A 24227-nucleotide genomic window follows, 5' to 3' on the forward strand; every position below is an offset into this window, starting at 1 on the left:
CTATTTAGTGCATTTCAAATCGATCGCGCTGTTTAGCATATTGCGCTGTTTAGTGCATTTCAAATTACTCGCGCTGTTTAGCATATCGCACTGTTTAGTGCATTTTAATTGCGCTGTTGAGCGTATCGCATTTTCTAGTGCATTTCAAATCAATCGCGCTGTTTAGCGTATCGCACTGTTTAGTGCATTTCAAATCAATCACGCTGTTTAGCGTATCGCACTGTTTAGTGCATTTTAATTGCGCTGTTTAGCGTATCGCACTTGCTAGTGCATTTCAAATCAATCGTGCTATTTACTGTATCGCACTGTTTAGTGCATTTCAAATCACTCGCGCTGTTTAGCGTATCGCACTGTTTAGTGCATTTCAATCGCACTGTTTAGCGTATCGCACTGTTTTGTGCAATTTACTTTCGCGCTTTCTTGCGCATCGCACTGTTTTGTGCATCACTTTGTTTCATTCGCGCTATTTTGTGCATCGCACTATTTTGTGCAGTTTACACTCGCGCTCTCTTGCGCATCGCACTATCTTGTGCATTTCAGTACATGCTCTCTCTCATCTTGCATAGAAAATGCTTGTAGCATTTGTCAGTGCACTGCGTCATGCTGTTTTGTGCACCTTACTTGCATTTTGCATGCATTCTATCGCGCTATCTTGCGCACCTCACCTGTACTTGTTAGTACATTGCATTGTTTTGAATACAAACTGGCTTCGCGTAGCGTATAAGTCTAATTATCAAAGTCTTCTTTCATATCATTTGCATCCTGCCCCTGAACTACGCTGGTTTGATTCCTTGCAAAGGGATACGTAGGCAGCCTACGGGCACAACCATTTATTACATTTGTATTTCGTTTGTTTGTCCAAGTCTCCAGCCTCGTAAAAAATGGGTCGTCTCTGGGCTTTGACATTCACTCACGTCACTTCTTGACTTTCGAGTTCTATCAAAGAGGGGCAACTATAGACACCCCATTTTTGACTGTCCTCAAGACTTGGACGTCACCGTTTGAGCACTCGGTGATAATCCTTGTTTGTGTTCATCTTGAGTTCCCGGAGGCCTCGGCTACGCGCCTTCCCTCAGAATCTCTCGACTCGACTGCTTTGTGTCTGGTTTTGCACCAAGAGCTTGTGGATGTGTTCCTGGGGGAAGGGGGTAGCCTGTCGACCAAGTCTCATGCCCACCGGCCACCTTGATTTTCAATCGGCCAAATGTGATGGCCGGCCGGCTGGCCAAATGTGGTTTTCAACAGATATTTCTATAGACAGCTAGCAGCTGTCATTCTAGGCCATACCCCAGCCCATGCCTGGACGTGGGAGTTCTGAGGAGTTGCAGATTGATATATTTCTATATGAATCAAGCTCTCTCACATAGAAAAAAGGAGGAACAAGAGGGAAAAAGAGATATATAACTTGGAGCAAAAAAATCTCTCTCTCTCTACATTTTCTACCTCTCTCTCTCTCTCTCTACATTTTCTGCCTCTCTCTCTAAGGTTTAGGGCTTGTTTGTGCTAAAAAGTGCACTTTCTTTGCACTTTTGCATACAAACACCTAGTTCTCTACTCCCTTTCATGAGCTGAGGTCCTTGAAGGTGATTTTTGGGGTGATTTGAAGCCTTTACGTGGTCCAAAAGTTACTGATTTGATGCTGTGCTTCAAGGGTGAGCTTTTACCTCTTTTAAGCCTTGTTTTCATAGCTTGTTTTTCCATATTTGAAACTATTTTTGCACTTACATATAACGTAGAAAAGTCTTTTTTTTAGTGCTCTAAATAGTTTGTTAAGGGTGTTTTAAGCTTTGGGGTTGTTTGACCCCTCTTAAGGCTTGTTTGGCCTTTATTTTGTGCCATTTCGGTTGAGCTCCGGGACCATTGTGTTTGGGCCTCCTCACCACTGAAATCTTGAGGGATTTCAGTGATGAGGATGGTGCCTTGAGGTCCTAGGAAGGAGAGGGCCACCCCCTCCCATTGTTGTCCTTGAAAAGGGCTATTTTTGCCTCTTGAGGGAGCATATAGTTTGAGTGTGTATTGACCATGCCTTGACTGATTTTCATGCTTATTATGTCATAATATAGCATTGTTGTATGTTGGTTTTGGTACACCATGCTTGCTTAGCATACATGCCTTGCAATGCCTTGTTTTAGCCTTAACATGTCCTATGCTTTGAGCCTTATTCAAGCATGTTTAGGCCTAGCTTTATGAAGCTTTTATGTTTGTCTTGCCATGCTTAAGGTCTGTCCTTGGCTGTTTTGGTCAACCAAGACATGCATTGCATAGTCCCTTTGCATCTTGGATTGTTAGCGCAAAGTGTGTGAGTGTGTAGTGTGCGTGGCTTGCATCATTTTCAGTTGTTTGGAACCACTTACCATGCTATTTCAGTTCTCATAACATGCTTGCATGCATGCCTTTGATGCCTCTTTGATGCCTTAAAGGCTTGTGTTGTATGCTCCATGTTTAGCCTCTTTTGCATGCTTCCATGTTTATCCCACTTAGATGCCATCTAGGTGTTCCCTTTGCATGGTCTAGGCCTACCTTGAACCTGTTTTACGCCCTCTTGGCCTTGTGAGGCTTGGTTGGCTTAGCCATGGTTTAAGTCTCCTTGACTAGCCTCAAGTACCTGGACCAATTGTACGCTATGTTTGTCTTGGTTAAGTTGGTTTGGCACCATCATTAGCATGGTTTTCGGAGCTTACATTGCATGCCCTTAGTCCATGTTTAGTCTCTTCCAAGCGTGCTTGAGAGTTGCCTTTGGATGTTTAAATGTTGGTCCATTAACATGTGCATGTGTGTGTATGTGTTGGTCCTCATGTTTGAGCACATCGGCCACTGATTTTGGCATGCTTGCGAGCCATCCTAAATTAGTTTAAGTCCATCCCCTTTGCTTGATTGTGTGCTCACCCTGTATGTTTGCTTGCATACTTGCATATTCGCATTGCATTGCCATGTTGTATGCTAGTTCACATACTTAGGATTGTATTGCATGAGCATGCATGCTTGACCTCTTGAAGTGAGTATGATAGAGGTTGAGTTCAATTTGTTTGATTATGTGCATTGCATTCCATATCAAGATGCACACTTGATTCTTTGGGCCCCCATGCATGGAAATGCGCGATTGGTGGTCCGAGAATCGAAGACCATGTCCCTTTGAGTCAGACACGTGATAAGGGGTGTGATTGGTGCATACATTGCTTGAAATACATTGCCATGCCAAGTTCTGTCCTCTGCTGCTGTCAAAACAGATTCAGCAGGAAGATTTGGCCAGCCGACAGTGTTTAGTGCCAACCGGCAAATAATGTTTGGCCGAGAGTTCAATTGATGGTCGATGACCACTTCAAAATGGCCAGTGATGATCCCACTCAGCCGGTGGTGTTCTACAACACTCAGAGAAGTAACCTTGGGAGTTGTGCAATTTTCAGAGAAGCAAAGCAGCCAAAGCAGAGGCAAACTTGTGCATGGCGTTGGATTTCCGAGCAAACCTGAGCACACGCGCATTGGATCCTCTTCCCTAGGCCTTTACTGCTTTCTTAGCTTACTTAATTTGCTTAATTAATTAGGCGGTCTATAATAATTAATTAGCTTGTAGGTTAATTAATTTGTATTATTCTTTTGGTCCCTCCGTGCGAAGGTGAATTTGTAATAAGTGTGGGTGCGTGTGTGCTTGTCTTCCAACCCCCACTTCTTTCTCCCTTTTACTTACCTGCTTTGATGGTTAGTACTAGGACATGTTTACTTTAGCATACCTTATGCTATGCATGCGTGCATCATTCATTAGTCTTGCATGCACCAGGCTCGGCGCATCATACTAACTGCATAAGTATTTCAAATCTAACTTGAATACGTGCTACTTGTGCATTTTAACATGTCATTTATAGACTAGTCGAGCCTACTCTAGTGACATTCCGTATGCGTTGCATTAGGCATTTAAACATGGACTTGGATCATGCATGATTGCTAACATGTTCTTGTTTTGGCATGGAGTACTAGGTGAGCTCTTTATGCTTTAGCATCTCACATGAGTGTGAACGTTAACATAATAGCATGACTACCATGAGGCTAGATGCTTATATGGTATAAACTGCTTGAATGCCCGTGGGGTGAAGGTTGGATTGTTTGAGTTGGGATAACTCGTTGAAATCCGTATTTTAGCCTACTTGTGAGTAGCAAATTCCAAAGCGTTTTTCCAAACAAACGGATATGCAATGTTTTGTTCCAATTTAGGCGATTTGGTCTATACTTATTTGCTGCGCGCATAACATAGTAATTCTAGGCTAATAAATGGAATAAGAACACATAACGTTTTCAAAACTGGATATCATGGTTAGTAGAGGCTGATCTTCGGATCGGGCGAGAGGGGGTGCTCATAGCTGACCTTCCCCAATTGTACCCAAGCTCCCGAGCCGAGGCAACTTTGGTGATGACAGACACGTGGCCTTTGGCACCGAGTCAGGGTTTCCTAAATTCCCCCATTAAAAATATTTAGGTGGCGACTCAGTATCTGGAAAAGCAGTCCATGTTTGGCACTTCTTTCAAAATCTGTTTTCTCAAAACGATTTACCGGATTTGGACTCTTTGGTTCAGATTTAGAACCGTGACAATTTGAGAGTCCGAACTGTAGTGAGCCCTAAGCGAACAGAACAGGGGGACTCGTCCTCCCTGGCGTTCGGGGACGTCTACAACAAGCTTCTTATATTATGTTTCTATGTTAATTTAGTAGAAATTTCATCTTCAACTAAGATAGTGAAATATGCATGTAAAAGCCTGAGAAACATCACAAACACTGAAATATGCACGTGGCTCACAATAAGAAAACTACTTCAAAATTTGCAACATTCCAAGATGTAGGCATGAAACTAAGTCAAAAAATGAACATTTCTAACGCTTAAGCTTGAAAATAGGCCATCGAAGGCCAAAATCGTGTAACAGCCCCGAGACGGCCCAGGCAACACCTCAAACACCTCGGGCGGGACCAAAGTAAGTTGTGGAAACTTACAAAACTAGCACGGGACTCCCAGTTCGAAAACTAAGTCCGAAAATACACTTTTTCACACTTAAGCTTCAAAAATAGTCCATCGGAGGCCAAAATCGTGTAATAGTCATGAGATGGCCGGGGTAACACCTCAAACACCTCAGGAGGGACCAATGTGAGTTGTGGAAACTTATGGAACTAGCACGGGACTCCCGATTTGAAAACTGAGTCAAAAAATGCACTTTTTCACACTTACACTTGAAAGTAGGCCATCGGAGCCCAAAATCGTGCAACAGCCACAAGACGGCCCAGGTAACACCTCAAACACCTCAGGAGGGGCCAATGTGAGTTGTGGAAACTTACGGAACTAGCACGGGACTCCTGATTTGAAAACTAAGTTCAAAAATGCACTTTTTCACACTTAAGCTTGAAAATAGGCCATCAGAGGCCCAAATTGTGCAACAGCCACGATACGGCCCGGGTAACACCTCAAACACCTCGAGAGGGATCAATGTTGGTTGTGGAAACTTATAGAACTAGCACAGGACTCCCGGTTCGAAAACTAAGTCCGAAAATGCACTTTTTCACACTTAAGCATGAAAAATAGGCCATCGGAGGCCAAAATCGTGTAACAGCCATGAGGCGATCTGGGTAACACCTCAAACTCCTCGAGAGGGACCAAATTAATTTGGGAAAACTTATGGAACTAGCACGGGAATCCTGGTTCAAAACCTAAGTTCGAAAATGCAATTTTTCACACATAAGCTTGAAAAATAGGCCATCGGTGGCCAAAATAATGCTACAGCCGCGAGATAGCCCGGGTAACAGCTCAAACACCTCGGGAGGGACCAAAGTTAGTTGTGGAAACTTACGGAACTGGCATGGGACTGCCAGTTTGAAAACTAAGTCCAAAAATGCACTTTTTCACACTTAAGTTTGAAAAATAGGCCATCGGAGGCCAAAATCGTGTAACAACCACAAGACGGTCGGGTAACACCTCAAACACCTCAGGAGGGACCAATGTAAGTTGTCAAAACTTACGAAACTAGCACGGGACTCCCGGTTCGAAAACTAAGTCCGAAAATGCACTTTTTCACACTTAAGCTTGAAAAATAGGCCATCGGAGGCCAAAATCGTGTAACAGCCACGAGACGGCCTGGATAACACCTCAAACACCTCGGGAGGGACCAATGTAAGTTGTGGAAACTTACAGAATTGGCATGGGACTTCCGGTTTGAAAACTAAGTCCGAAAATGCATTTTTTCACACTTAAACTTGAAAAATAGGCCATCGGAGGCCAAAATCGTGTAACAGCCACGAGACAGCCTGGGTAACACCTCGAGCGGAGCCAATGTAAGTTGTGGAAACTTATGGAACTAGCACCGGACACCCGGTTCGAAAACTAAGTCCGAAAATGCACTTTTTCACATTTAAGCTTGAAAAATCGGCCATGGAAGACCAAAATCGTGTAACAGCCATGAGACGACTCAGGAAACACCTCAAACACCTCAGGAGGGACCAATGTAAGTTGTGGAAATTAGCACGGGACTCCCGGTTTCAAAACTATGTCTAAAAATACATTTTTTCCAACTCTTAAGCTTAAAAATAGGCCATCAGGGGGCCAAAATCGTTAAACAACCCCAAGAAGGCCCGGGGAACACGTCAATCACCTCGGAAGCAACGGTTGTAACTTGTGTAAACTTACGGAACTAGCACGGACTCCCCTTTTGAAAACTAAGTCCAAAAATGAATTTTTCCAACAGTTAAGCTTGTAAATAGGCCATCGGGGGCCAAAATCGTGTAACAGGCACGGGAACACCTGTGGAACACCTCAAACACCTCGGGAGGGACAAATGTAAGTTGTGAAAACTTACGGAACTAGCACCGTACTCCTGATTTGAAAACTAAGTCGGAAAATGCATGTTAAATTGTATATTTAATTGATAAGATAATAATTGTCTAACTTGCATTCTTTTTTTTCTTTTTTTTTTGTTTCATTTTTTTGCAGATTGGAGATTTGATACGGACATGTTTGGTAATTTGGAGAGTAGAAGCTAGCTCATTTTGTGTTTTTGTTCATATTACCTTACATGTATTGTGGTTGTATTGTAAATTTTATATTTTGTTGGTATTACAGGACATGTTTGGTAATCTGCACTTGATATTTTATTTTTGTTGATATTAGTAGACATGTTTTTTATGGATATTAGGAAACGTGTTTGGTAATCCACATGCTGTTGATATTATATTTTTGTGGATATTAGTAGAAATATTTTTTTGTGGATATTAGAAGACATGTCTATAATCCACATGCAGTTCATATTGTATTTTTGTGGATAGTGCTGAAATTCAATTGTGATGTTTGTGAAAATGAACAGATTTTTGTATTGATTTGTAATAGATATTTTATTGAACAGGTTATTGAATAGGCCATCAGACAAGTTATTGAACAGGTTATTGAAATGCACAGGGAATTTTTACTGAAAAGAAAAAATTTACTATGAAAATAGTACCCACTTTTCAAAATTTTTTAATTTTTATTAGCGATGAAATGAAAAATGTCGCTATTAGTTTTCAAAAAACATGACAAATAATTTCGTCACATTTGTTGAATATTTCGTTGCTAAATTGAAATATTTGGTGACAAAATGTTTTTTGTCATTGAATAATTTTCTTTTCTGCTAAATTGAATTTTTTTGTCACCTTAATCCATATCCTCGGTGAGGAAAACTTTCGTCACTAAAATATATTTGGTGATGAAATATTTGATTGCCAAAAATAATTAAAATAAAATATTATTTAGTTTTGGTGACGAAATTGATGTTTTAGAGGACGAAAAATTCAACATTTGGGGACAATATTTGGTCGCCAAAATTGAAAAATAGGCAACGAAACTGTTTTTCATCACCAGGTACTTTCAGTGACAACGTATTGGCCACGAACATGGTGACAAATTTTTTTCGTCGCAGATCACTTTAGTGATGAAAATTTGATGTTTGGAGACAAAATCAGTCTGTCACCAAGGGCCTTTTTTGTTGTAGTGATCTGAACATCTACGGGGGCAACCCTCTATTCTCTTGTTTATGAGATGGAGGCTGTTTTGCCAATTGAAATTGAAGTGCCCTCGTTATGAATTATGGCTGAGTGTCAGATAGAGAGGCAGATTGGCAGCAAAGTAGGTTTGAAGAGTTGATGTTGTTAGATGAAAGAAGACTAAGAGCATTGTGTCACATCCAAGGCTACCAACACTGGGTTTCTAGGGCTTTTAACAAGAAAGTGAAGTTCAGAAATCTTCATGAAGGTGACATGGTATTGAAAGACAACCAAGCTCTCATCCATGGCCCAAGGGGCAAGTTCAAACCTAACTGGACTGGTTCTTACATCATCAAGTCAATCTGGTCAGGAGGGACAGTTATTCTCATGGACTTGGATGGCCTTGAGTTCTCACAACCAATCAACATGGACAAGTTGAAGAAATATTACCCCTGAGAAGCTCGCTAGGCTGAAAACCTCAAAGGGTGACCTAGGCAAAAGTTAGAGCATAAAAAATTAGTCATAAAGAAAAACTGAGCTCGCAAGGTTGGAAACCTTAAAGGGCAACTTTGACAAAAGTTAGAGCGTAAAAGGAGAGTTAATACTCGAGTGAACCTGAACCGAACTACGTAAGGCTTGATTTCCATTTTTAGGATACGTAGGCAACTCCATCCTAAAGTTCAGCCGCAACTATCTCCAGTTCAACTATCCTATCTGTTTTCTTCTTCAGGTCATTCCTTGTATACCATTTAGAAGTTCGGTTGTGCTCCGTATTTCGAGCAGAAAAGTTGAGTACAGAAGAACAGTAATGGTATGCAACTAGGGACAGTTATGATTTCTTTTGAATGTGCTGTGTTCATGTGGAAACAGTAAAACCAGGACCTATTTGAAGTTGTATAGGTTCCAGAATTCGAAGCAAAAGAAAAAAGGGAAAATGTCGGGCATCTGAGTTTGTTTCAACTTCGGCAAGTTCCGTCATCACATCCTATATGTTCAGAATGTGCTGTGTTCAAAATTAAAAGAATACTGTGTTATGAGCTGTGTGTTCAGATCGTGCAGTGTTGTGTCATGAGCTGCGTGTTCAATATTGAAATGTGTGAGTTGCGTGTTCAAAGTGGAATGTGTGAGCTGCGTGCTCAAAATGAAGTGAATGAGCTGTGTGTTCAGAAATGAAAATTTATGAGCTGCGTATTCGGAATTAAGAATGAGCTGCGTGCAAATGAAAATGTATGAGCTGCGTGTTCAGAATTGAAATGTGTGAGCTGTGTGTTCAAAGTAAAGTGAATGAGTTGTGCGTTCAGAATGAAAAAACGCTGAGCTGGGTGTTCAAAATTGAAAAAATGAGCTGTGTGCCCGAAATGAACTGTTTGTTCAGAATGAGCTGCGTGCCCCAAATATGCTGTGTGCCCCAAAATGTGTTGTGTACCCGAAATGAACTGTGTGTTCAGAATAAACCGTGTGCCCGAAAAATGAGCCGTGTGCCTGAAATGAGCTGTGTGCCCGAAATGAACTGTGCATTCAGAATGAGCTGCGTGCCCCAAATGTGTTGTGAGCCCCAAAATGTGCTGCATGCCCAAAATGAACTATGTGTTCAGAATAAGCCGTGGGCCCTAAACGAGCCATGTGCCCCAAATGAACCGTGTCCCTGAAAGGAGCTGTGTGGCCGAAATGAACTGTGTGTTTAGAATGAGCTGTGTGCCCAAATGTGCTGTGAGCCCCAAAATGTGCTTTGTGCCCGAAATGAACTATGTGTTCAGAATAAGCCGTGTGCCCTAAACGAGCTGTGTGCCCCAAATGAGTCGTGTGCCCGAAAAAATGAGCCGTGTGCCCAAAATGAACTGTGTGTTCAGAATAAGCCATGTGCCCGAAAAATGAGTCGTGTGCCCGAAAGGAGCTGTGTGACCGAAATGAACTGTGTTTTCAGAATGTGCTGGGTGCCCCAAATGTGATGTGAGCCCCAAAATACGCTATGTGCCCGAAGTGAACTGTGTGTTTAGAATAAGCCGTGTGCCCGAAATGAACTGTGTTTAGAATCAGCTGCGTGCCCCAAATTGCTGTGAGCCCTAAAATGTGTTGTGCACCCAAAATGAACTGTGCGTTCAGAATAAGCTGTGTGCCCCAAACGAGCCGTGTGCTCAAAATGAGTTGTGTGCTAAAAAAATGAGCCATGTGCCCGAAATGAGTTATGTGCCCGAAATGAGCCGTGTGCCAGAAAAATGAGCTACATGCCCGAAATGAGCTGTATGCTCGAAAAATGAGCTGCGTACCCCTGAGATGAGTTGTGTGCCCGAAATGAGCTGTGTGCCCGAAATGTGCTGTGTGCCCTGAAATGAATTGTGTGCCCGAAATTAGCTGTGTGCTCGAAAAATGAGTCGTGTGTCCGAAATGAGCCGTGTGCTCGAAAAATGAGTTGTGTGCTCGAAAAATGAGCTGTGTGCCCCCAAGATGAGCTGTGTGCCTGAGATCTGCTGTGTGCCCAAAATGAGCTGTGTGCCCGAGATGTGCTGCGTGCCCGAAATGTGTTGTGTGCCCAAAATGTGTTGTGTGCCCAAAATGAGTTGTGTACCAAAAATGGGCTGTGTGCCCGAAATGAGCTGTGTGCCCGAATGAGTTGTGTGCCTAAAAGAGTTGTGGGCCCAGATAAACAGAGTGCTGTGTTTTGAGCTGCGTGCCGAATGAACAGAATATTATGTTGTGAGCCGCGTGCCAAACAAACAAAGTGTTGTGTTGTGAGCTGTGTGCCAAATGAATGGAATGCTATGTCGTAAGCTGTGTGCCACGTCTTGCACGGTGCATGCATTTTATGGCGCTATTTTGCGCATCGCACTATTTTGTGCAGTTTACACTCACGCTTTCTTCTGCATCGCACTATTTTGTGCAGTTTTACACTCGCGCTTTCTTATGCATCGCACTATCCTGTGCGGTTCATTACAGGCTCTCATCTTGCATAGAAAATGCTTCTATCTTTTGCATTGAACGTGTCTGCGCTTTCTTGCGCACCTTACCTGAACTTGTTAGTGCATTGCATTGTGTGCGCTTTCATGCGCATCTTACCTACACTTGTTAGTGCATTGCATTGCTCGCACTGTCTTGTGCATCCACCCTACATCGGACTGTTTTGTGCATTCCCTCTGCATCGCACTCTCTGGTGCACCCTCCGATCTAGGAGACCGTAAATCCTATAAAGGTGCAATTCATTTGGTGTTTGCCATGCCCGAACGAGTTTTGGTGGTCTGGTATAGCTACGTGCCTATGTTTGCGGTGAGTTCCTAGGAGACCAACTGAGATGGTGGAAACTAGAGTTCGAATGGCTCATGCCTAGAATGCAAAGGTTCGGGATTTTCGAGACTAAAGTCTGGTTTAAATACCCAGGCGAATATCCTCGGCTTGAAATCTGTATGGCAACCCCATAGATTGAGAGAACATGTGTATGCGCCTCAATTCTGGATACTAACCCAACCTAGTCTGTCACCCTATTGGAGAATAGGGAAAGCTACGACCATAGTCAAGGAGAAAAGTAGTACCTGCGGTTCAACCGAGAAGAAGGGGAAGGTCCCCAGCACCATGCAGTATGTCGTTGCCAATTGTTCCTGTAAGGTACCTTCACTTCCTAACTACTACATTATCTAGTATGTCCATTGCATTGTACATAGAATATATTGCATGCATTTACTGCATATCCATTATATCACTTGCGCCTTTCCATGTTAAGCTTAGTCTGGCATGTGTCCATACTTTTCGCGTTAAAGCATGGTTATGTGATTATGTGTACGCGCCTATTCCACTAAGGGAATTACGGTTTGAGGGTGACGGCACCATTTCTGTGTTAGACGTGGTTTGTTTGTGTCCATGCCTTTTTTTTATGCAAAATGTGGTTTGGCCGCGCGCTTTATCGAATTCATCCATTGCATCCATTTCATCGTATTTTAGTTTGTTACATTCAGCATTTAGGATCACGATCTTTCCTCAGCTGATCATTCCCCACTTATATCATGCCACCCAATTACTTGTACTTTGTGGTCTCTCTGCGAAACACATAGTTTTGCATGTGCTCGCACCCCTTTCACGTTGAAACACGATTTTGTTATGTGTAAGCATCCATGCTGAGTTGTGGCCAGTACTAGGATGTAGGCACTTAGCTTGTGTTAAACGTCGTTTGGCTCGTGCCCACTGCCTTTTCTATGTTAAAAGTAGTTTGATTTTGCATCTCCATTCCTTTATGATATTTGTGTGGTTTTGTACTGCTTGTGGTTTGATCATCTCACATACATTGCATATCATTTGCATTGGTTCGTTACATTGTATATTATTACATTGTTTTCTAAATATTGCATATCATTCGCGCGATTTTGCGCATCACACTGTCTTGTGCATTGCATATCATTCGCGCTATCTTGCACATCACGCTATCTTGCGCATCGCACTGTTTTGTGCACTGCATCATTCGCGCTATCTTGTGCACCTTATCTGCACTTGTTAGTGCATTGCATTGTTTTGCATCCCTACCGCATTGTTATGCATTACGCTTAGGTAGCATTGTTTTGCTTCCCTTCCGCATTGTTATGCGTCACTCTTTGGTTTCATTGTCTTGCATCCCTTCTGCATTGTTATGCGTTACACTTAGGTTACATTGTTTTGCATCCCTTCTGCATTGTTATGCATCACACTTAGGTTGCATTGTCATGCATCCCTTCGCTTGCGTCGTCACACATTTTTCATTTGCATTTCCATGCATATCTCTAACGAATATTGTACCTGCTGAGTTTTTTTCTTTTACAGGGACGATATTGTATGTATGGTTCATTTGAAGCTGGTGCAACCAGACGAACCGGACGGTATTGTATTCTCCATGTGAGACATGATGAGAATTGTATAATTCTCTTACATCCTTTCTGTATGAAATATAGTTTGATTTGTATTTGTTCAAAACTGTCGCATTCATTGTGTATGATTGCATCGCTACAGCTGTCTTTGCATAATCACAAGTTGTGTTCGGCTTCTTGCATTGTCACTTGCATTTCGCCCCTACCTGCGGGCACATTTCTTTGTTATCTTGCCTGCTTGTCTGAGTCATTGGCCTTGTCAAAAATGAGTCGTCTCTAGGCTTTGACATTCACTCTTGCCACTTATGACTTTCGAGTTTTGTCAAAGAGGGGCAACTGTAGACACCCCATTTTTGACCAACCTTATGACTCAGACGTCATCGATTGAGCGCTCGGTGATTGCGCATGTTGTGCTCGTTTGGAGGTTTCGGAGTTCTTGGCCGAGAGCCTCACCTCCGGTCCTCGGGACCCTTTCTACTTTAGCTCGATCCGCGGACCGAGTTTTGTTTTCTCTTCCCGAAGGGAGGGAGAGGTCTTGTAGACCATCTCTCAGTGGTCGTAGACTACTTTTCGTGGTCGTAGGCCACTGTTCCCGTTTGGAGACTAGTTTCTGATTTTTCGGAGCCGTCGGCCGTGCACGTCGGCTCGGGACCGCTTAACAGTCTCGGTTTGGCACGGTTTTTGGAACACACCTTGTTTCCTCTATCTGGTGGGACACTGAGGTCCAGGAGACCACTTTTGCGGCTGTACGCCAATTTTGGTGCTCAACAGCCAGTTTTCGAGGCACCTGGCCGCGCGCTTTGTCCCTCTGAACTCTCTTTTTGCATCCGTGTTGGTTTATTTTTGGCATGAACCTTGTTTTCCTTGTTTGGGAGGTGGTACAAGGGTGGGAGACCACCTTTTCTCTTGGAGACCACTTTCTCCCCGCCTGCCAGTTTTCTTGTCGGGAAGCTGGTTTTCTTGGTCTTTGGGCCACATTTACCGGTCTCCCACCACACCACTAGCTTGCTTTCAAAGTGGAGAACACTATTTGCCCTGGCCGACCAGTTTTTATCTAGGAGACCACTTTCGCTGGTCGGCCGACCAGGGAAAGTGGCCGGCCGACCACCTCTTCTGGTCGGCCAGCTCCCTCCTGTTTTGTCTGTCTGAGTGCATGCCAGTTACGCCAGCTGGAAGGCACAGACTGGATCCTCCATACACGTGTATGGAGGATTTGCAACCAAGTTTTTAGCTTCTTAGAGAAGCTTTGGCTTTGAAACTCTATAAGAGAGGCCCTCCCTTTCCTTATACCAGGTTGAAAATTTTCTCTAAGGCAAAGCTCATATCTCTCTCTTTGTCTCTATATTTTAGGCTTAGAAAGTGCTTTGTTCTTGGCCTATTGCATACCATTTTATAACCATACACCTCCACCATTGTTACTGAGTTGCTGGAGGGTTTTGAGAGGTCTCAAAAGTTGGGTTTTGGTTCAGAAAAGTTGCTGGTTTTGCTGAGCTTCAAGGGTAATCACTTTTCCCTCTTTTAAGCATTATTTTGATCCTTCTCTTAGCCTCATTTGCATGCTTATTTGAGCCTTGTTGTCAACTGAAAAAAGTTTCATATTTAAGTGATTTTCATGTTTATTTAAGGCTCTTTTGGTGTTGGGGGTCATCTACCCCCTTGCATGCTCTAGTTAGCCTTGTTTTGTGCCATGCCATAAGGCATTCGAGCTAGTCTTTGCATGGAATTCCTACCACTAAAATCCAGTGGATTTTTAGTGGTGAGAATGTGGCTTTAAGGGCCTAAATCAGAGAGGGGTGACCCTCTCTCTTGTTGTCTTGTTTACTAGCATTTTTGGCCTACCAAAGGAGCATATGTTTATACCATTTGGTGGCCTAGTTCGTGCACTTTTTTTGTGACTTCTAGGACCTGCCTAGGCTCTGACCATGGCTTGTTTGGTTCCCTTCTGCTTGCTGCTTGCATGTGTAGAGTAATCCCTTTCAAAGCTTATCAAAGAAGCATGCCATTCTTGCATGTATTGGTCATGTTTCAATGGTTTTTTGGCCAGCATTTGGCATGCCATGATTCTGTTTTTGGCTAGTTTGGTAGCCACTCATATGCTTCACATGCTTGTAGTGTGAATCATGTTCACTAGCCTATAATGCATGTTGTTTTGGCCCTCTATGCTAGCATATTTTGGCCATGCTCCAAACTGATTTTGTTCATATTTTGGGCTGTCTTAGCTCTGTTTTGAAGTCCCTTGGTCGAATGATGCTTGCCATGTGTGGTTGTAGTGTAATAGCCTTGCTTGGCCTTGAGTTTTGAATCCCCTTGCATGCTTGACTTGAGGTATTTGCATGTTTTAGCATCATTGAGCATGATATTTCAGAGTTTATTTCTTGGCCATATTCTCATGTTTGTCACTCTTTCAATGTGTTTGAGAGTTGCATCATTATACCCCATTTATGTGCCTTTGCATTGAGCTACATTCTTATGCCTTTCAAGCCGCCATCTTGGCTCATTTTGCCACTGTTGTGGGCCTGCCAAAGGTCTGTTTGGATTTGGTTTTGTCATTTGAGCATCGCCTTGCATGCCTCTAGTGTAATGTGCGTCACTATCTTCGGTACTTGAGCCTTTCAACATGCATTGTGTGAGTTGTTTGCATGATTCGAAGCCGTTTTGTATGTCATTTAAGAGTTGGACCATGTGTCATTGTATGCCATATTTTGTCCTTTCAATGCTTTTGTAGAGTTGCATTTTGTGCCCTTGGGCTTAGGTCCTTGCGTTGTGTATGCTAGCATGAGTTTTGGAGTCTTGTTTTCATCATGTTTGGCCACTGATTTGGGTGTGGCTGAGGCCCATTCATTTTGGTTTAAGTCCATTTTTGCATTGAGTATGCCATTGTATTCCATAGCATTGAGTATGCACATTGTTGCATGATTGATCATTGCATTGTGCATGCCTTGTTCATCTCATTGTGTATGTTAGTTCTTTGGTTCATTGTGTATGCTAAGTACCACATTCATTGAGTATGCCATTGTTAGTTCATAGCATTGTGTATGCTAGTTGCATGCTTGCATGTCATCCTTTGCATGTTTGCATCACTCAGTTGCATAGCATTTAGGTTGCGTACTTAAAGTCGCATTGTGCATGCCATTGTTTGTTGCATTGTGTTCGGAATAGGAGTTAGTCTGAACACGAGAAATGATACTCAAAGAGAGTCGTGACTACCCATGATGGAGTTGTTGGCTTTAGGTGCTTGTGTGTGCATTCATTTCACATTGAGTCGTGCAATTCGGCTCCTCGACCATCATGCATCGAAATGCGTGATTGGTGGCCCGAGGGTCGAGGACTACACTCCCTTGAGCTTGTGTAATGATGGGGAGAGTGGTCGCGCACACATGGGTTGTAAATACTTTGTCGTGCCTCTCTCTTTCCCTTTGTTGCTGAAAACCAGAAACCAGGAGTGGAAACTAGTCGGCCAACCAGATTTACTGGCAGGCCGACCAGTTTTTTGGTTTCCACCACAAAATGTGGTCGGTAGTTGGTCTCCCATGCCTATAAGCTGGTCGGCAGCCATCCCACAGATTCCTGGGGTGGAGTTTCATCTCTCTGGAGCTTTGCATAAGTTTCTGAGATCAATTGCAAACAAAGGCGAGTTCGGGCGTCGCGAGGGATTTCCAGATAAGGAAATTCAAGCATGCATGTGTCCTTGTCTTTCAAAGCAAAGCTAAGGCAGCCTATTTCATTTGGCTTACATGCTTATTTAAATTGCTTACTTCGTTAATTTGTTAATTAATTAGAGTTGTGTAATAATTAACTGTAATTTATTATTCATTTTGGTTGGGTAATAACTAGCTTAATTAGATTAGCTTAGATTAGCTAGTTGGTGTTGTATTATTTATTCGGACCCTCCATCGAGAGGGCCAACTATTGTAGTAAGTGTGCGTGTGTGTGATGCATGTCTTCCAACCCCACGTCTTTCTCCCTTTTATTTACCAGCTTATGATGGTTAGTTTTAGGGCACGTTTCAATTAGCATCCTTATGCTCGTATGATTGCATCCATTCATCTGTGTTGCATGCACCAGGCTCGGCGTATCATACTAACTGCATTGTATTTCAATTCCGAGTTGAATACATGTTATCTGTAGTATCTCATATGCCATCTTGGAATAGTCGAGCCTATCTTAGTTGCATTTTTGCATGTGTTGCATTAGCCATCTTAACATGAACTAGGATCATGCATTGATTACTAACTAGTTTCTGTTTTGGCTTGGAGTACTCGGTAAGCGTTTATGCTTTAGCATCCTTGCATGTGTGTGAGTGACTGCCATGATAGCATGCTTGCCATGAGGTTAACTGGTTATGTGATATAACTGCCTGAATGCCTGTGGGTGAAGGTTGGGTTACTTGAATTGGAACAATTCATTGATTGCGAGTTTTAAGCCTACTTGAGAGTGGAAAATCACAACGTTTTCTATTCCCACTTGAGGGTGGCAAAATCCACATTTTAGCCTACTTGCGAGTAGCAAACCGCATTCAAAAACAAACATGAGATGTTTTGTTCCAACTTAGGTGATCCAGTCTATACGTGTATGCTGTGTGCATCACATAGTAATTCTAGGTTATTAACCGGAATAAGAGCACATGTGTTTTTAAAAACAAGATATCATATTAGTAAAGGCCGATCTGTGATCGGGCGAGCGGGGGTGCTCATTGCATGACCTTCCCCTCTCGTACCTAAGTTTCCGAGTTGAGGCAACTTTGGTGATGACGGACACGTGACCTTAAGCACGAGTCAGGGTTTCCTAAATTTTCCAAAAATAAAATATTTAGGTGGCGACTCTGTACCTGGGAAAACAGTCCATGTTTGGCACTTCTTTCTCAAAATCAATTTTTCAAAACGATTTGTCAGATTTGGACTCTTTGGTGATTCATCAATCTCGCATTGCACTTTCCAAGATTAGATTAAGAATCGCGACATTGAGTCCGAACTGTAGTGAGCCCAATGAACAAAACGGGATTTTCCCGGGACGTTCGGGCACCTCTACACCTCATAATCGGAGGAGGAGGATGTGCGATGTTGGGATTAGCAACGCCCCATATCTGGCGGATAAACCTTTCCTCCACGTAGTACGCCCAACCAAAAGGGCCCTCGAATAAAACCCGTATAGTGGAGGCATGCCATGCAGCAGTCTAGGTCATCCTCAACACCTGGGGAATGCCCGCGCAAGGATGCCAGTCAACCTATTAAATCAGTACAGTGTTAGATCAGTATATTGTTAGATGGCAGTGCAGTGTGAGAAACCAATGGTATGAGGATGATTGAGTAGTATGGGAAATAGTACAGTATGCTCATAGTATGTAACAATTAAAGGTTGGTATTTTGCTACCTGGTCTGTCGTGATCGTGTCAATGAAGCGGTGGAAATAGGGGAAATCTCGGTCTACAGACGGCGGCGCTCAAATCGGGAGTTGTAGTACCGTGAGCGGGATACTAACAGCTCAATCGGCCTCATTGGGACTAGAGCTAGAGAGGTGAAATAGGTGTAAACCTAGACCTGCAAATAGGAAAATATGGATTAAGTAACTGAGCGAAAAATGAGCAAGAAATGAAAATAAGCAGAAAATGTAAAAGGAACAGAATGAACAGAAAAGATAAGTGCGAGGCATACCTCCCAGGCTCTCCAATAGCCGCCGAGTGGATCCACCTTACAGAGGGAGACGGAGCTCATATAATAGTATAGAGTGGCCAGACGAGTGCCACCCCAATCATAGTCTACCACCTGAGGAAGGTGCACCAGTACTCCCAAAATATAGAACGCCATGGTATTTTTCTTGTTCGCAAACAAGGTAGTACCGAGGAGATACATAAGGAAGCCACGGGTGTACTGGGCAACCTCATCTGGAGTAGTTGGCTAAAAATCGGAGAAGTACTCAAAGAACCAGTTGTACCTCACCATCCCTTGGCTGGTAGTGTCTGGGATTGCTCCAAGAAACTGACGTAGTGCGGCTCTTCATTGCTTCATGTCTGGATCGTATGGGATCGGACGGCCAACTCCAACCCGCAAGCCGGTGAGCATCGCAAAGTCATACGAGGTCAAAGTCATCTCCCCGATCAATGAGAAGTGGAATGAGTCGGTGGTGTCCTACCATCTCTTGACCAGGGCCCGTACAGCAGTGACTCAGCTCTCATCTGTATGATCCCTGAGCAGAAGGGTCCAAAGCTAGCTGCATCAACTAGTGCCCAGACCTCCATGAGCAGTCTCTCATACCAGTGCCAGGGGGCGGATATAGATCCATATCCGCAAATCCTCCTGGCTATCACCTGCACGTGGGAAATATATGGCATTTAACTAATGGGTTGTTTATGAGTTTGAAAAATACATCAAAACAAAGAGAAGTTGTGTACCGTGGAGGCATCGGAAGACAAGTGCTCTGTCGGCTCTCGTAGTAAGACATCCTCGTCTATCCCAGGGATGAGGACCTCGAATCTGAAAATCCCATCCAGGGGTGGAGCATGTGTACGTAGTCGGTAGTGCTCACATCAAATGGCCGATGAACAAGGGAAGGTAACGCATGAGTGTCATCGACCTCCATGTCTGCACCTAGGGCAGCCCCAAAAACAATGGCAAGGTCCGAAATGGGAACTTCGTCACTAGCCATGGAGAATAGTAGAGGAAATGAAGAGAAAATGAGAAAATGCGGGGCGTTAAACCCTAGGAGAGAGAAAATAAGAGGGGAAAGTGAAAACACGAGAGTGAGTCCCCAAGAAGCCAATAAAAATCATGAGAAACAAAGCAAAACAACGAGAAACCCGAAACTTCGACCAAATTGAAATCTAATCGGTTCAAAATGTAGAGGAGAGGAAGGGTGTCGAAGAAAAAGTGGCGAGGTTTGTTGGGAAATGCAGAGAAAATAGGAAATCTAGAGAGGAAAGCTAGAGCGAGAGAGGAAATGATTTCGGGCAAGGAGGTATAAGGAAATCAGGTATGTATTTATTTTAAACACATAGGTTACAATGAAAGGCCAAAACTGCCCTTGCCGCTATTGAGGCCCGGCCGGCTGTTTCAATGCCTAGTCGTTCTTCATTGAGGCCCGGCCAGCCCTCAATGATAGCACATCATAGTTCAGTAGTTTTTCCTTTTTCTCTTCCTTTCTATTATTGATTTCTTGTTTTATGGATTTGAAAATAAGAGGGTTCAAAAAAACAAAAAAGCAAAAAAAAAAAAAAACAAGCAAACAAACAAACAAACAAAAAAAGAAGAAGATAACAGAGAGAAGGAAGAAAATAATGAATAATAAGTGAAAAAAGTAATGTGAAAGGAAAGGAGTTCTTTTATTAGTGCCTTTGTGTTCGTTCTTTTATTTATTTGTTTGATTTATTTAAAGTTTGTTTCTTACTCTTTCGTTCAGAGCTTTTAGTTTGTGTAAACTATTCTGCATTGTTTATAATTTGCTTTGTCTAAATCGTAGTTCCTTTTGTTATTATGTTCTATAACTAAACGATATTATATGTACGGTTCATTCAGAGGAGTTCCAAATAAAATTATTCGTGCCACAGTAACATCATCATCCATTTCACAACCCCATTAGAACACGGTGCGTTGTGTTCATTGTTTTAACACGTGAGTAAATTGGCTTTCATTTTACTACCCCCCTTTGATTATTTCTTATTTTACACCTCTTTGTGTATTGAACCTTTCGGTTAAAAACATTGGTCGGGTCCCAGTGTTCACACCACCCTTCCTCCTCTCGCGCGTGACGCGTTAGGATTGTACTCTTCAGTTAAAAACATTGGGTGTGTCCCAGTGTTCGCACTACTCTTCCTCCTCTCGCATGTGACGCGTTAGGATTGTACCTTTCGGTTAACAACATTGGGCATGTCCCGATGTTCACACCATTGTTCCTCCTCTCACGCATAATGCGTTAGGATTGTACCTTTTGGTTAAAAACATTGGGCGTGTCCCAATGCTCACACCACCCTTCCTCCTCTCGTGTGTCACGCATTAGGATTGTACCATTCTGCTAAAAACATTAGGCGTGTCCCGGTGTTCACACCACCTTTCCTCCTCTCGCGTGTGACGCGTTAAGATTGTACCTTCTGTTAAAAACATTGGGCGTGACCCGATGTTCACACCACCCTTCCTTCTCTTGCATGTGACGTGTTAGGATTGTACCTTCAGTTAAAAATATTTGGGTGCACCCGGTGTTCACACCACCTTTCCTCCTCTCATGTGTGACGCATTAGGATTGTACCCTTTGGTTAAAAACATTCAGGTGCGCCTGCTGCTCACACCACCTTTCCACCTCTCGCGTGTGACGCATTAGGATTGCACCCTTCGGTGAAAAACATTCGGGTGCGCCCGATGTTCACACCACCCTTCCTTCTCTCGCATGTAATGCGTTAGGATTATACCTTCGATTAAAAACATTCGGGTGTGCCCGATGTTCACACCACCTTTCCTTCTCTCGCATGTGACGCGTTAGGATTGTACCCTTCGGTTAAACACACTCGGGCGTGCTTGGTGTTTACACCACCTTTCCTCCTCTCGCATGTTACGCGTTAGGATTGCACCCTTTGGTTAAAAACATCAGGTGCACCCGGTGTTCACACCACCTTTCCTCCTCTCGTGTGTGATGTGTTAGGATTACACCATTCAATTAAAAACTTTGGGTGCACCCGGTGTTCAGACCACCTTTCCTCCTCTCGCGTGTAGCGTGTTAGGATCTCGGTTGAGACCTCAGGCGCGCCTGATGGTCACGTCGCCCATTCCCCCTTCCTACATGAGGCATAGTTAGGTCTACATTTTCGTACGTCCTTTCTATGTGAGATGTGGGTTTATTTCTATCTTATTTGTGTTTTTCACACGAAGCATGTTTGTTTTATTCACTTCATTCTGTATGAAATACGACGAGGTCTATTTTAGTTTTGATTTGCATCATCATTTGAACATTGCATACTTGTTTGGATTTTAGCATTGTTCCATTACTTCATTGTGTTTCATTGCATTGCTTCATTGCATGATCATAAGTTATTTGCTACATTTCGTTTTTGCATTTTGCCCGAGTTTAATTTTTGCATTTATGTCTTGATTTCTTGCCTGAGCCCTCCAGCCTTGTCAAATGGGTAGTCTTTGGGCTTTGACATTCACTCACATCACTTTATGACTTCACGTTCTATCAAAGAATGAAAACTGTGGACACCCCATTTTTAACCGCCCGCAAGGCTCGAGCGCTTTACTCGGGACACTTGATGATGACAGTGGTATTGTGCGTGCTTCGAGGTTTCGACGAAGGAGTCTTGTTCAAGCTTCAAAATAAACCCAAACCTTCCATATTCCCGTTGATCATACGTAAGAAATCTCTTTTTATACCTTGTGCCACCTTGTGTTGAGGCTGAAACAGAAAACGGGGGAACTTCATTGAGGCTCGGTTGTGGCTATTAAGGCTCGGCCAGGCTTCAGTAGCGAGAAAATGGGGGAACTTCATTGGGTGTTGAACAATTGAAAAAAAGCCTATACATATAGAGAGAGCTCCTCCTTCCTCCTTCTTCCGTTGCAAGCAACCTTTGAGTTGACCTACCAACCTTGTATCATCTATATACACCATACACAACCTTGACTCACCACCTTAGAGCCTTGTTTGACCCTTGAGAAGCATAATTCAAGCTTGAGAGTGTGTAAAGAGTGAGTTTGATCATCAACCAAAACTTACTCCTTTTGAGAGGTATAAGCTTGCAACTTTTGTTCTTGCTTTTGCTTTCTTCATTTCTACTTGTTTCTTGTATTCTTGGACTGTTTTACACCTTTTTTAAGAGTTGGAACTTGGGTTTGGACAAGCTACCAAAGGCGGTAAAGTTTACACCCTTACTTGCAAACATTTTTATAGCTCAACCCTTGATTCTTTTACACTATTTTTCTTTGTTTTTTTGAACTGATTTTCAGATTTGAACTGAAGCCAAAAACATGATTTGATTTGTTGAAATTGGAAGGGTTGGCCATCCCTCCTAGTTCTTTTGCTTGCATAGCTTAAGTGTCTTTGCGTTTGCTTAGCTTTTGAACTTTTTCTTACATTTTCAGCAACTATTTTGGGCTCATTTAGACTCTTTTAGGGCTATCTTACTCTATTTAATTGGTTCAAGCCTTGATTAGTTCATTTGTTGTAGCATTGTCCTTTGTATGTAGCTTGCATCATGTTGTTCTTAGCCTTTCTTTGTTTAATTTACATGGTAATAACCTCATTTTAAGAACTAACTTCCCACTACTTTCTCTCATTTGAGAGTTTTTTCAAATGGTTGATGGTTATTCAACATATGAACTAGACACCCATGCTTAATGGCTAAATCTCTACAAAGATTCATTGTCAACGGCGTAATCTCTCTTTCATGTTGAGAATTACTTCCCATTTGATGCTTCTCTCCTTTTAGAGGACTTAACCATCACCTTGGACAAATGGACTAAAGGATGGAAATGACTAAAAGAATTGGTTTAAAAGCAACTAACACACTTAAAGAAAATGGGTCATCTTGCTTAGGCTTAGCTGGACGTTATGCCAAGTTAATCGAGTCAAGAATGATCTTGCACCAATTCATGGCACTTTGATGATTCTTGAAGCATTTCTACCTCCGTCTTTGAGTTCATCTCATGATAAGAGGGAGTGTTGGTCATACTCATTTTAGTTCATTGATTTTTGTCCAAAATTGTATCCGGAATCATTAAGCAATCAATTTGCCCATTGATGGTTTTGGAAACAATTCTAGCCTTCTCTCGAGGCTTTTCCATGACAGAGAAGGAAAGAAAGGACAAAAAAAGCTTGAACAACTTTGTCTACATTGTTTTCACTTTAGAACACAAAACAGAGTTTTGCACAAAATTGAGGCACGTCCGGCCTTCAACTCGACCTGACTTCATTGATTGCCAGTCGGCCCTCAAAGTTTGGTCAGCAGTGTATTTTTGCAAAAAATAGAGGGCAGTGGTTGAGGTAAAACAAAGCAAGCTTGAGGCAGACAGGGTTCTTCTTGAGCACCATACATGTGCATGCATGCAATTCTTGCGCATCCTTGCTTGCGTTATGATCGTTGTAATTAATTCATTAATTTAATGTTGTTCATTGTGATTAGTCTCGTTAATTGTTAAGTGTTGTAATTATTCACTATTATTTATTTGTACTTGTTGTAATTAATTAGCTTAGATAGCTAGTTTCTTTACCTTGATTATTTTTGTTCTAATAGCATAGTTTGCTGGTTAATTAGCCTAGCTTATTCATTCATTTGGTTTTGTAATAATTAGTTTAATTTGGACTTTCGAACAATAATGTGTATGTCTTCCAACCCCACGTCTTTCTCCCTTTTACTTATTTGCTTATGACGGTTAGTATAGGACATCACGTTTCATTAGCATTTTTTATGCTTTGCATCTATTGTCTTGCATGCATCCAAG

The sequence above is a fragment of the Camellia sinensis genome, chromosome 15 (assembly GCF_055761805.1).
Source record: "Camellia sinensis isolate YWXY chromosome 15, ASM5576180v1, whole genome shotgun sequence".
In the NCBI taxonomy this organism is placed as follows: Eukaryota; Viridiplantae; Streptophyta; class Magnoliopsida; order Ericales; family Theaceae; genus Camellia; species Camellia sinensis.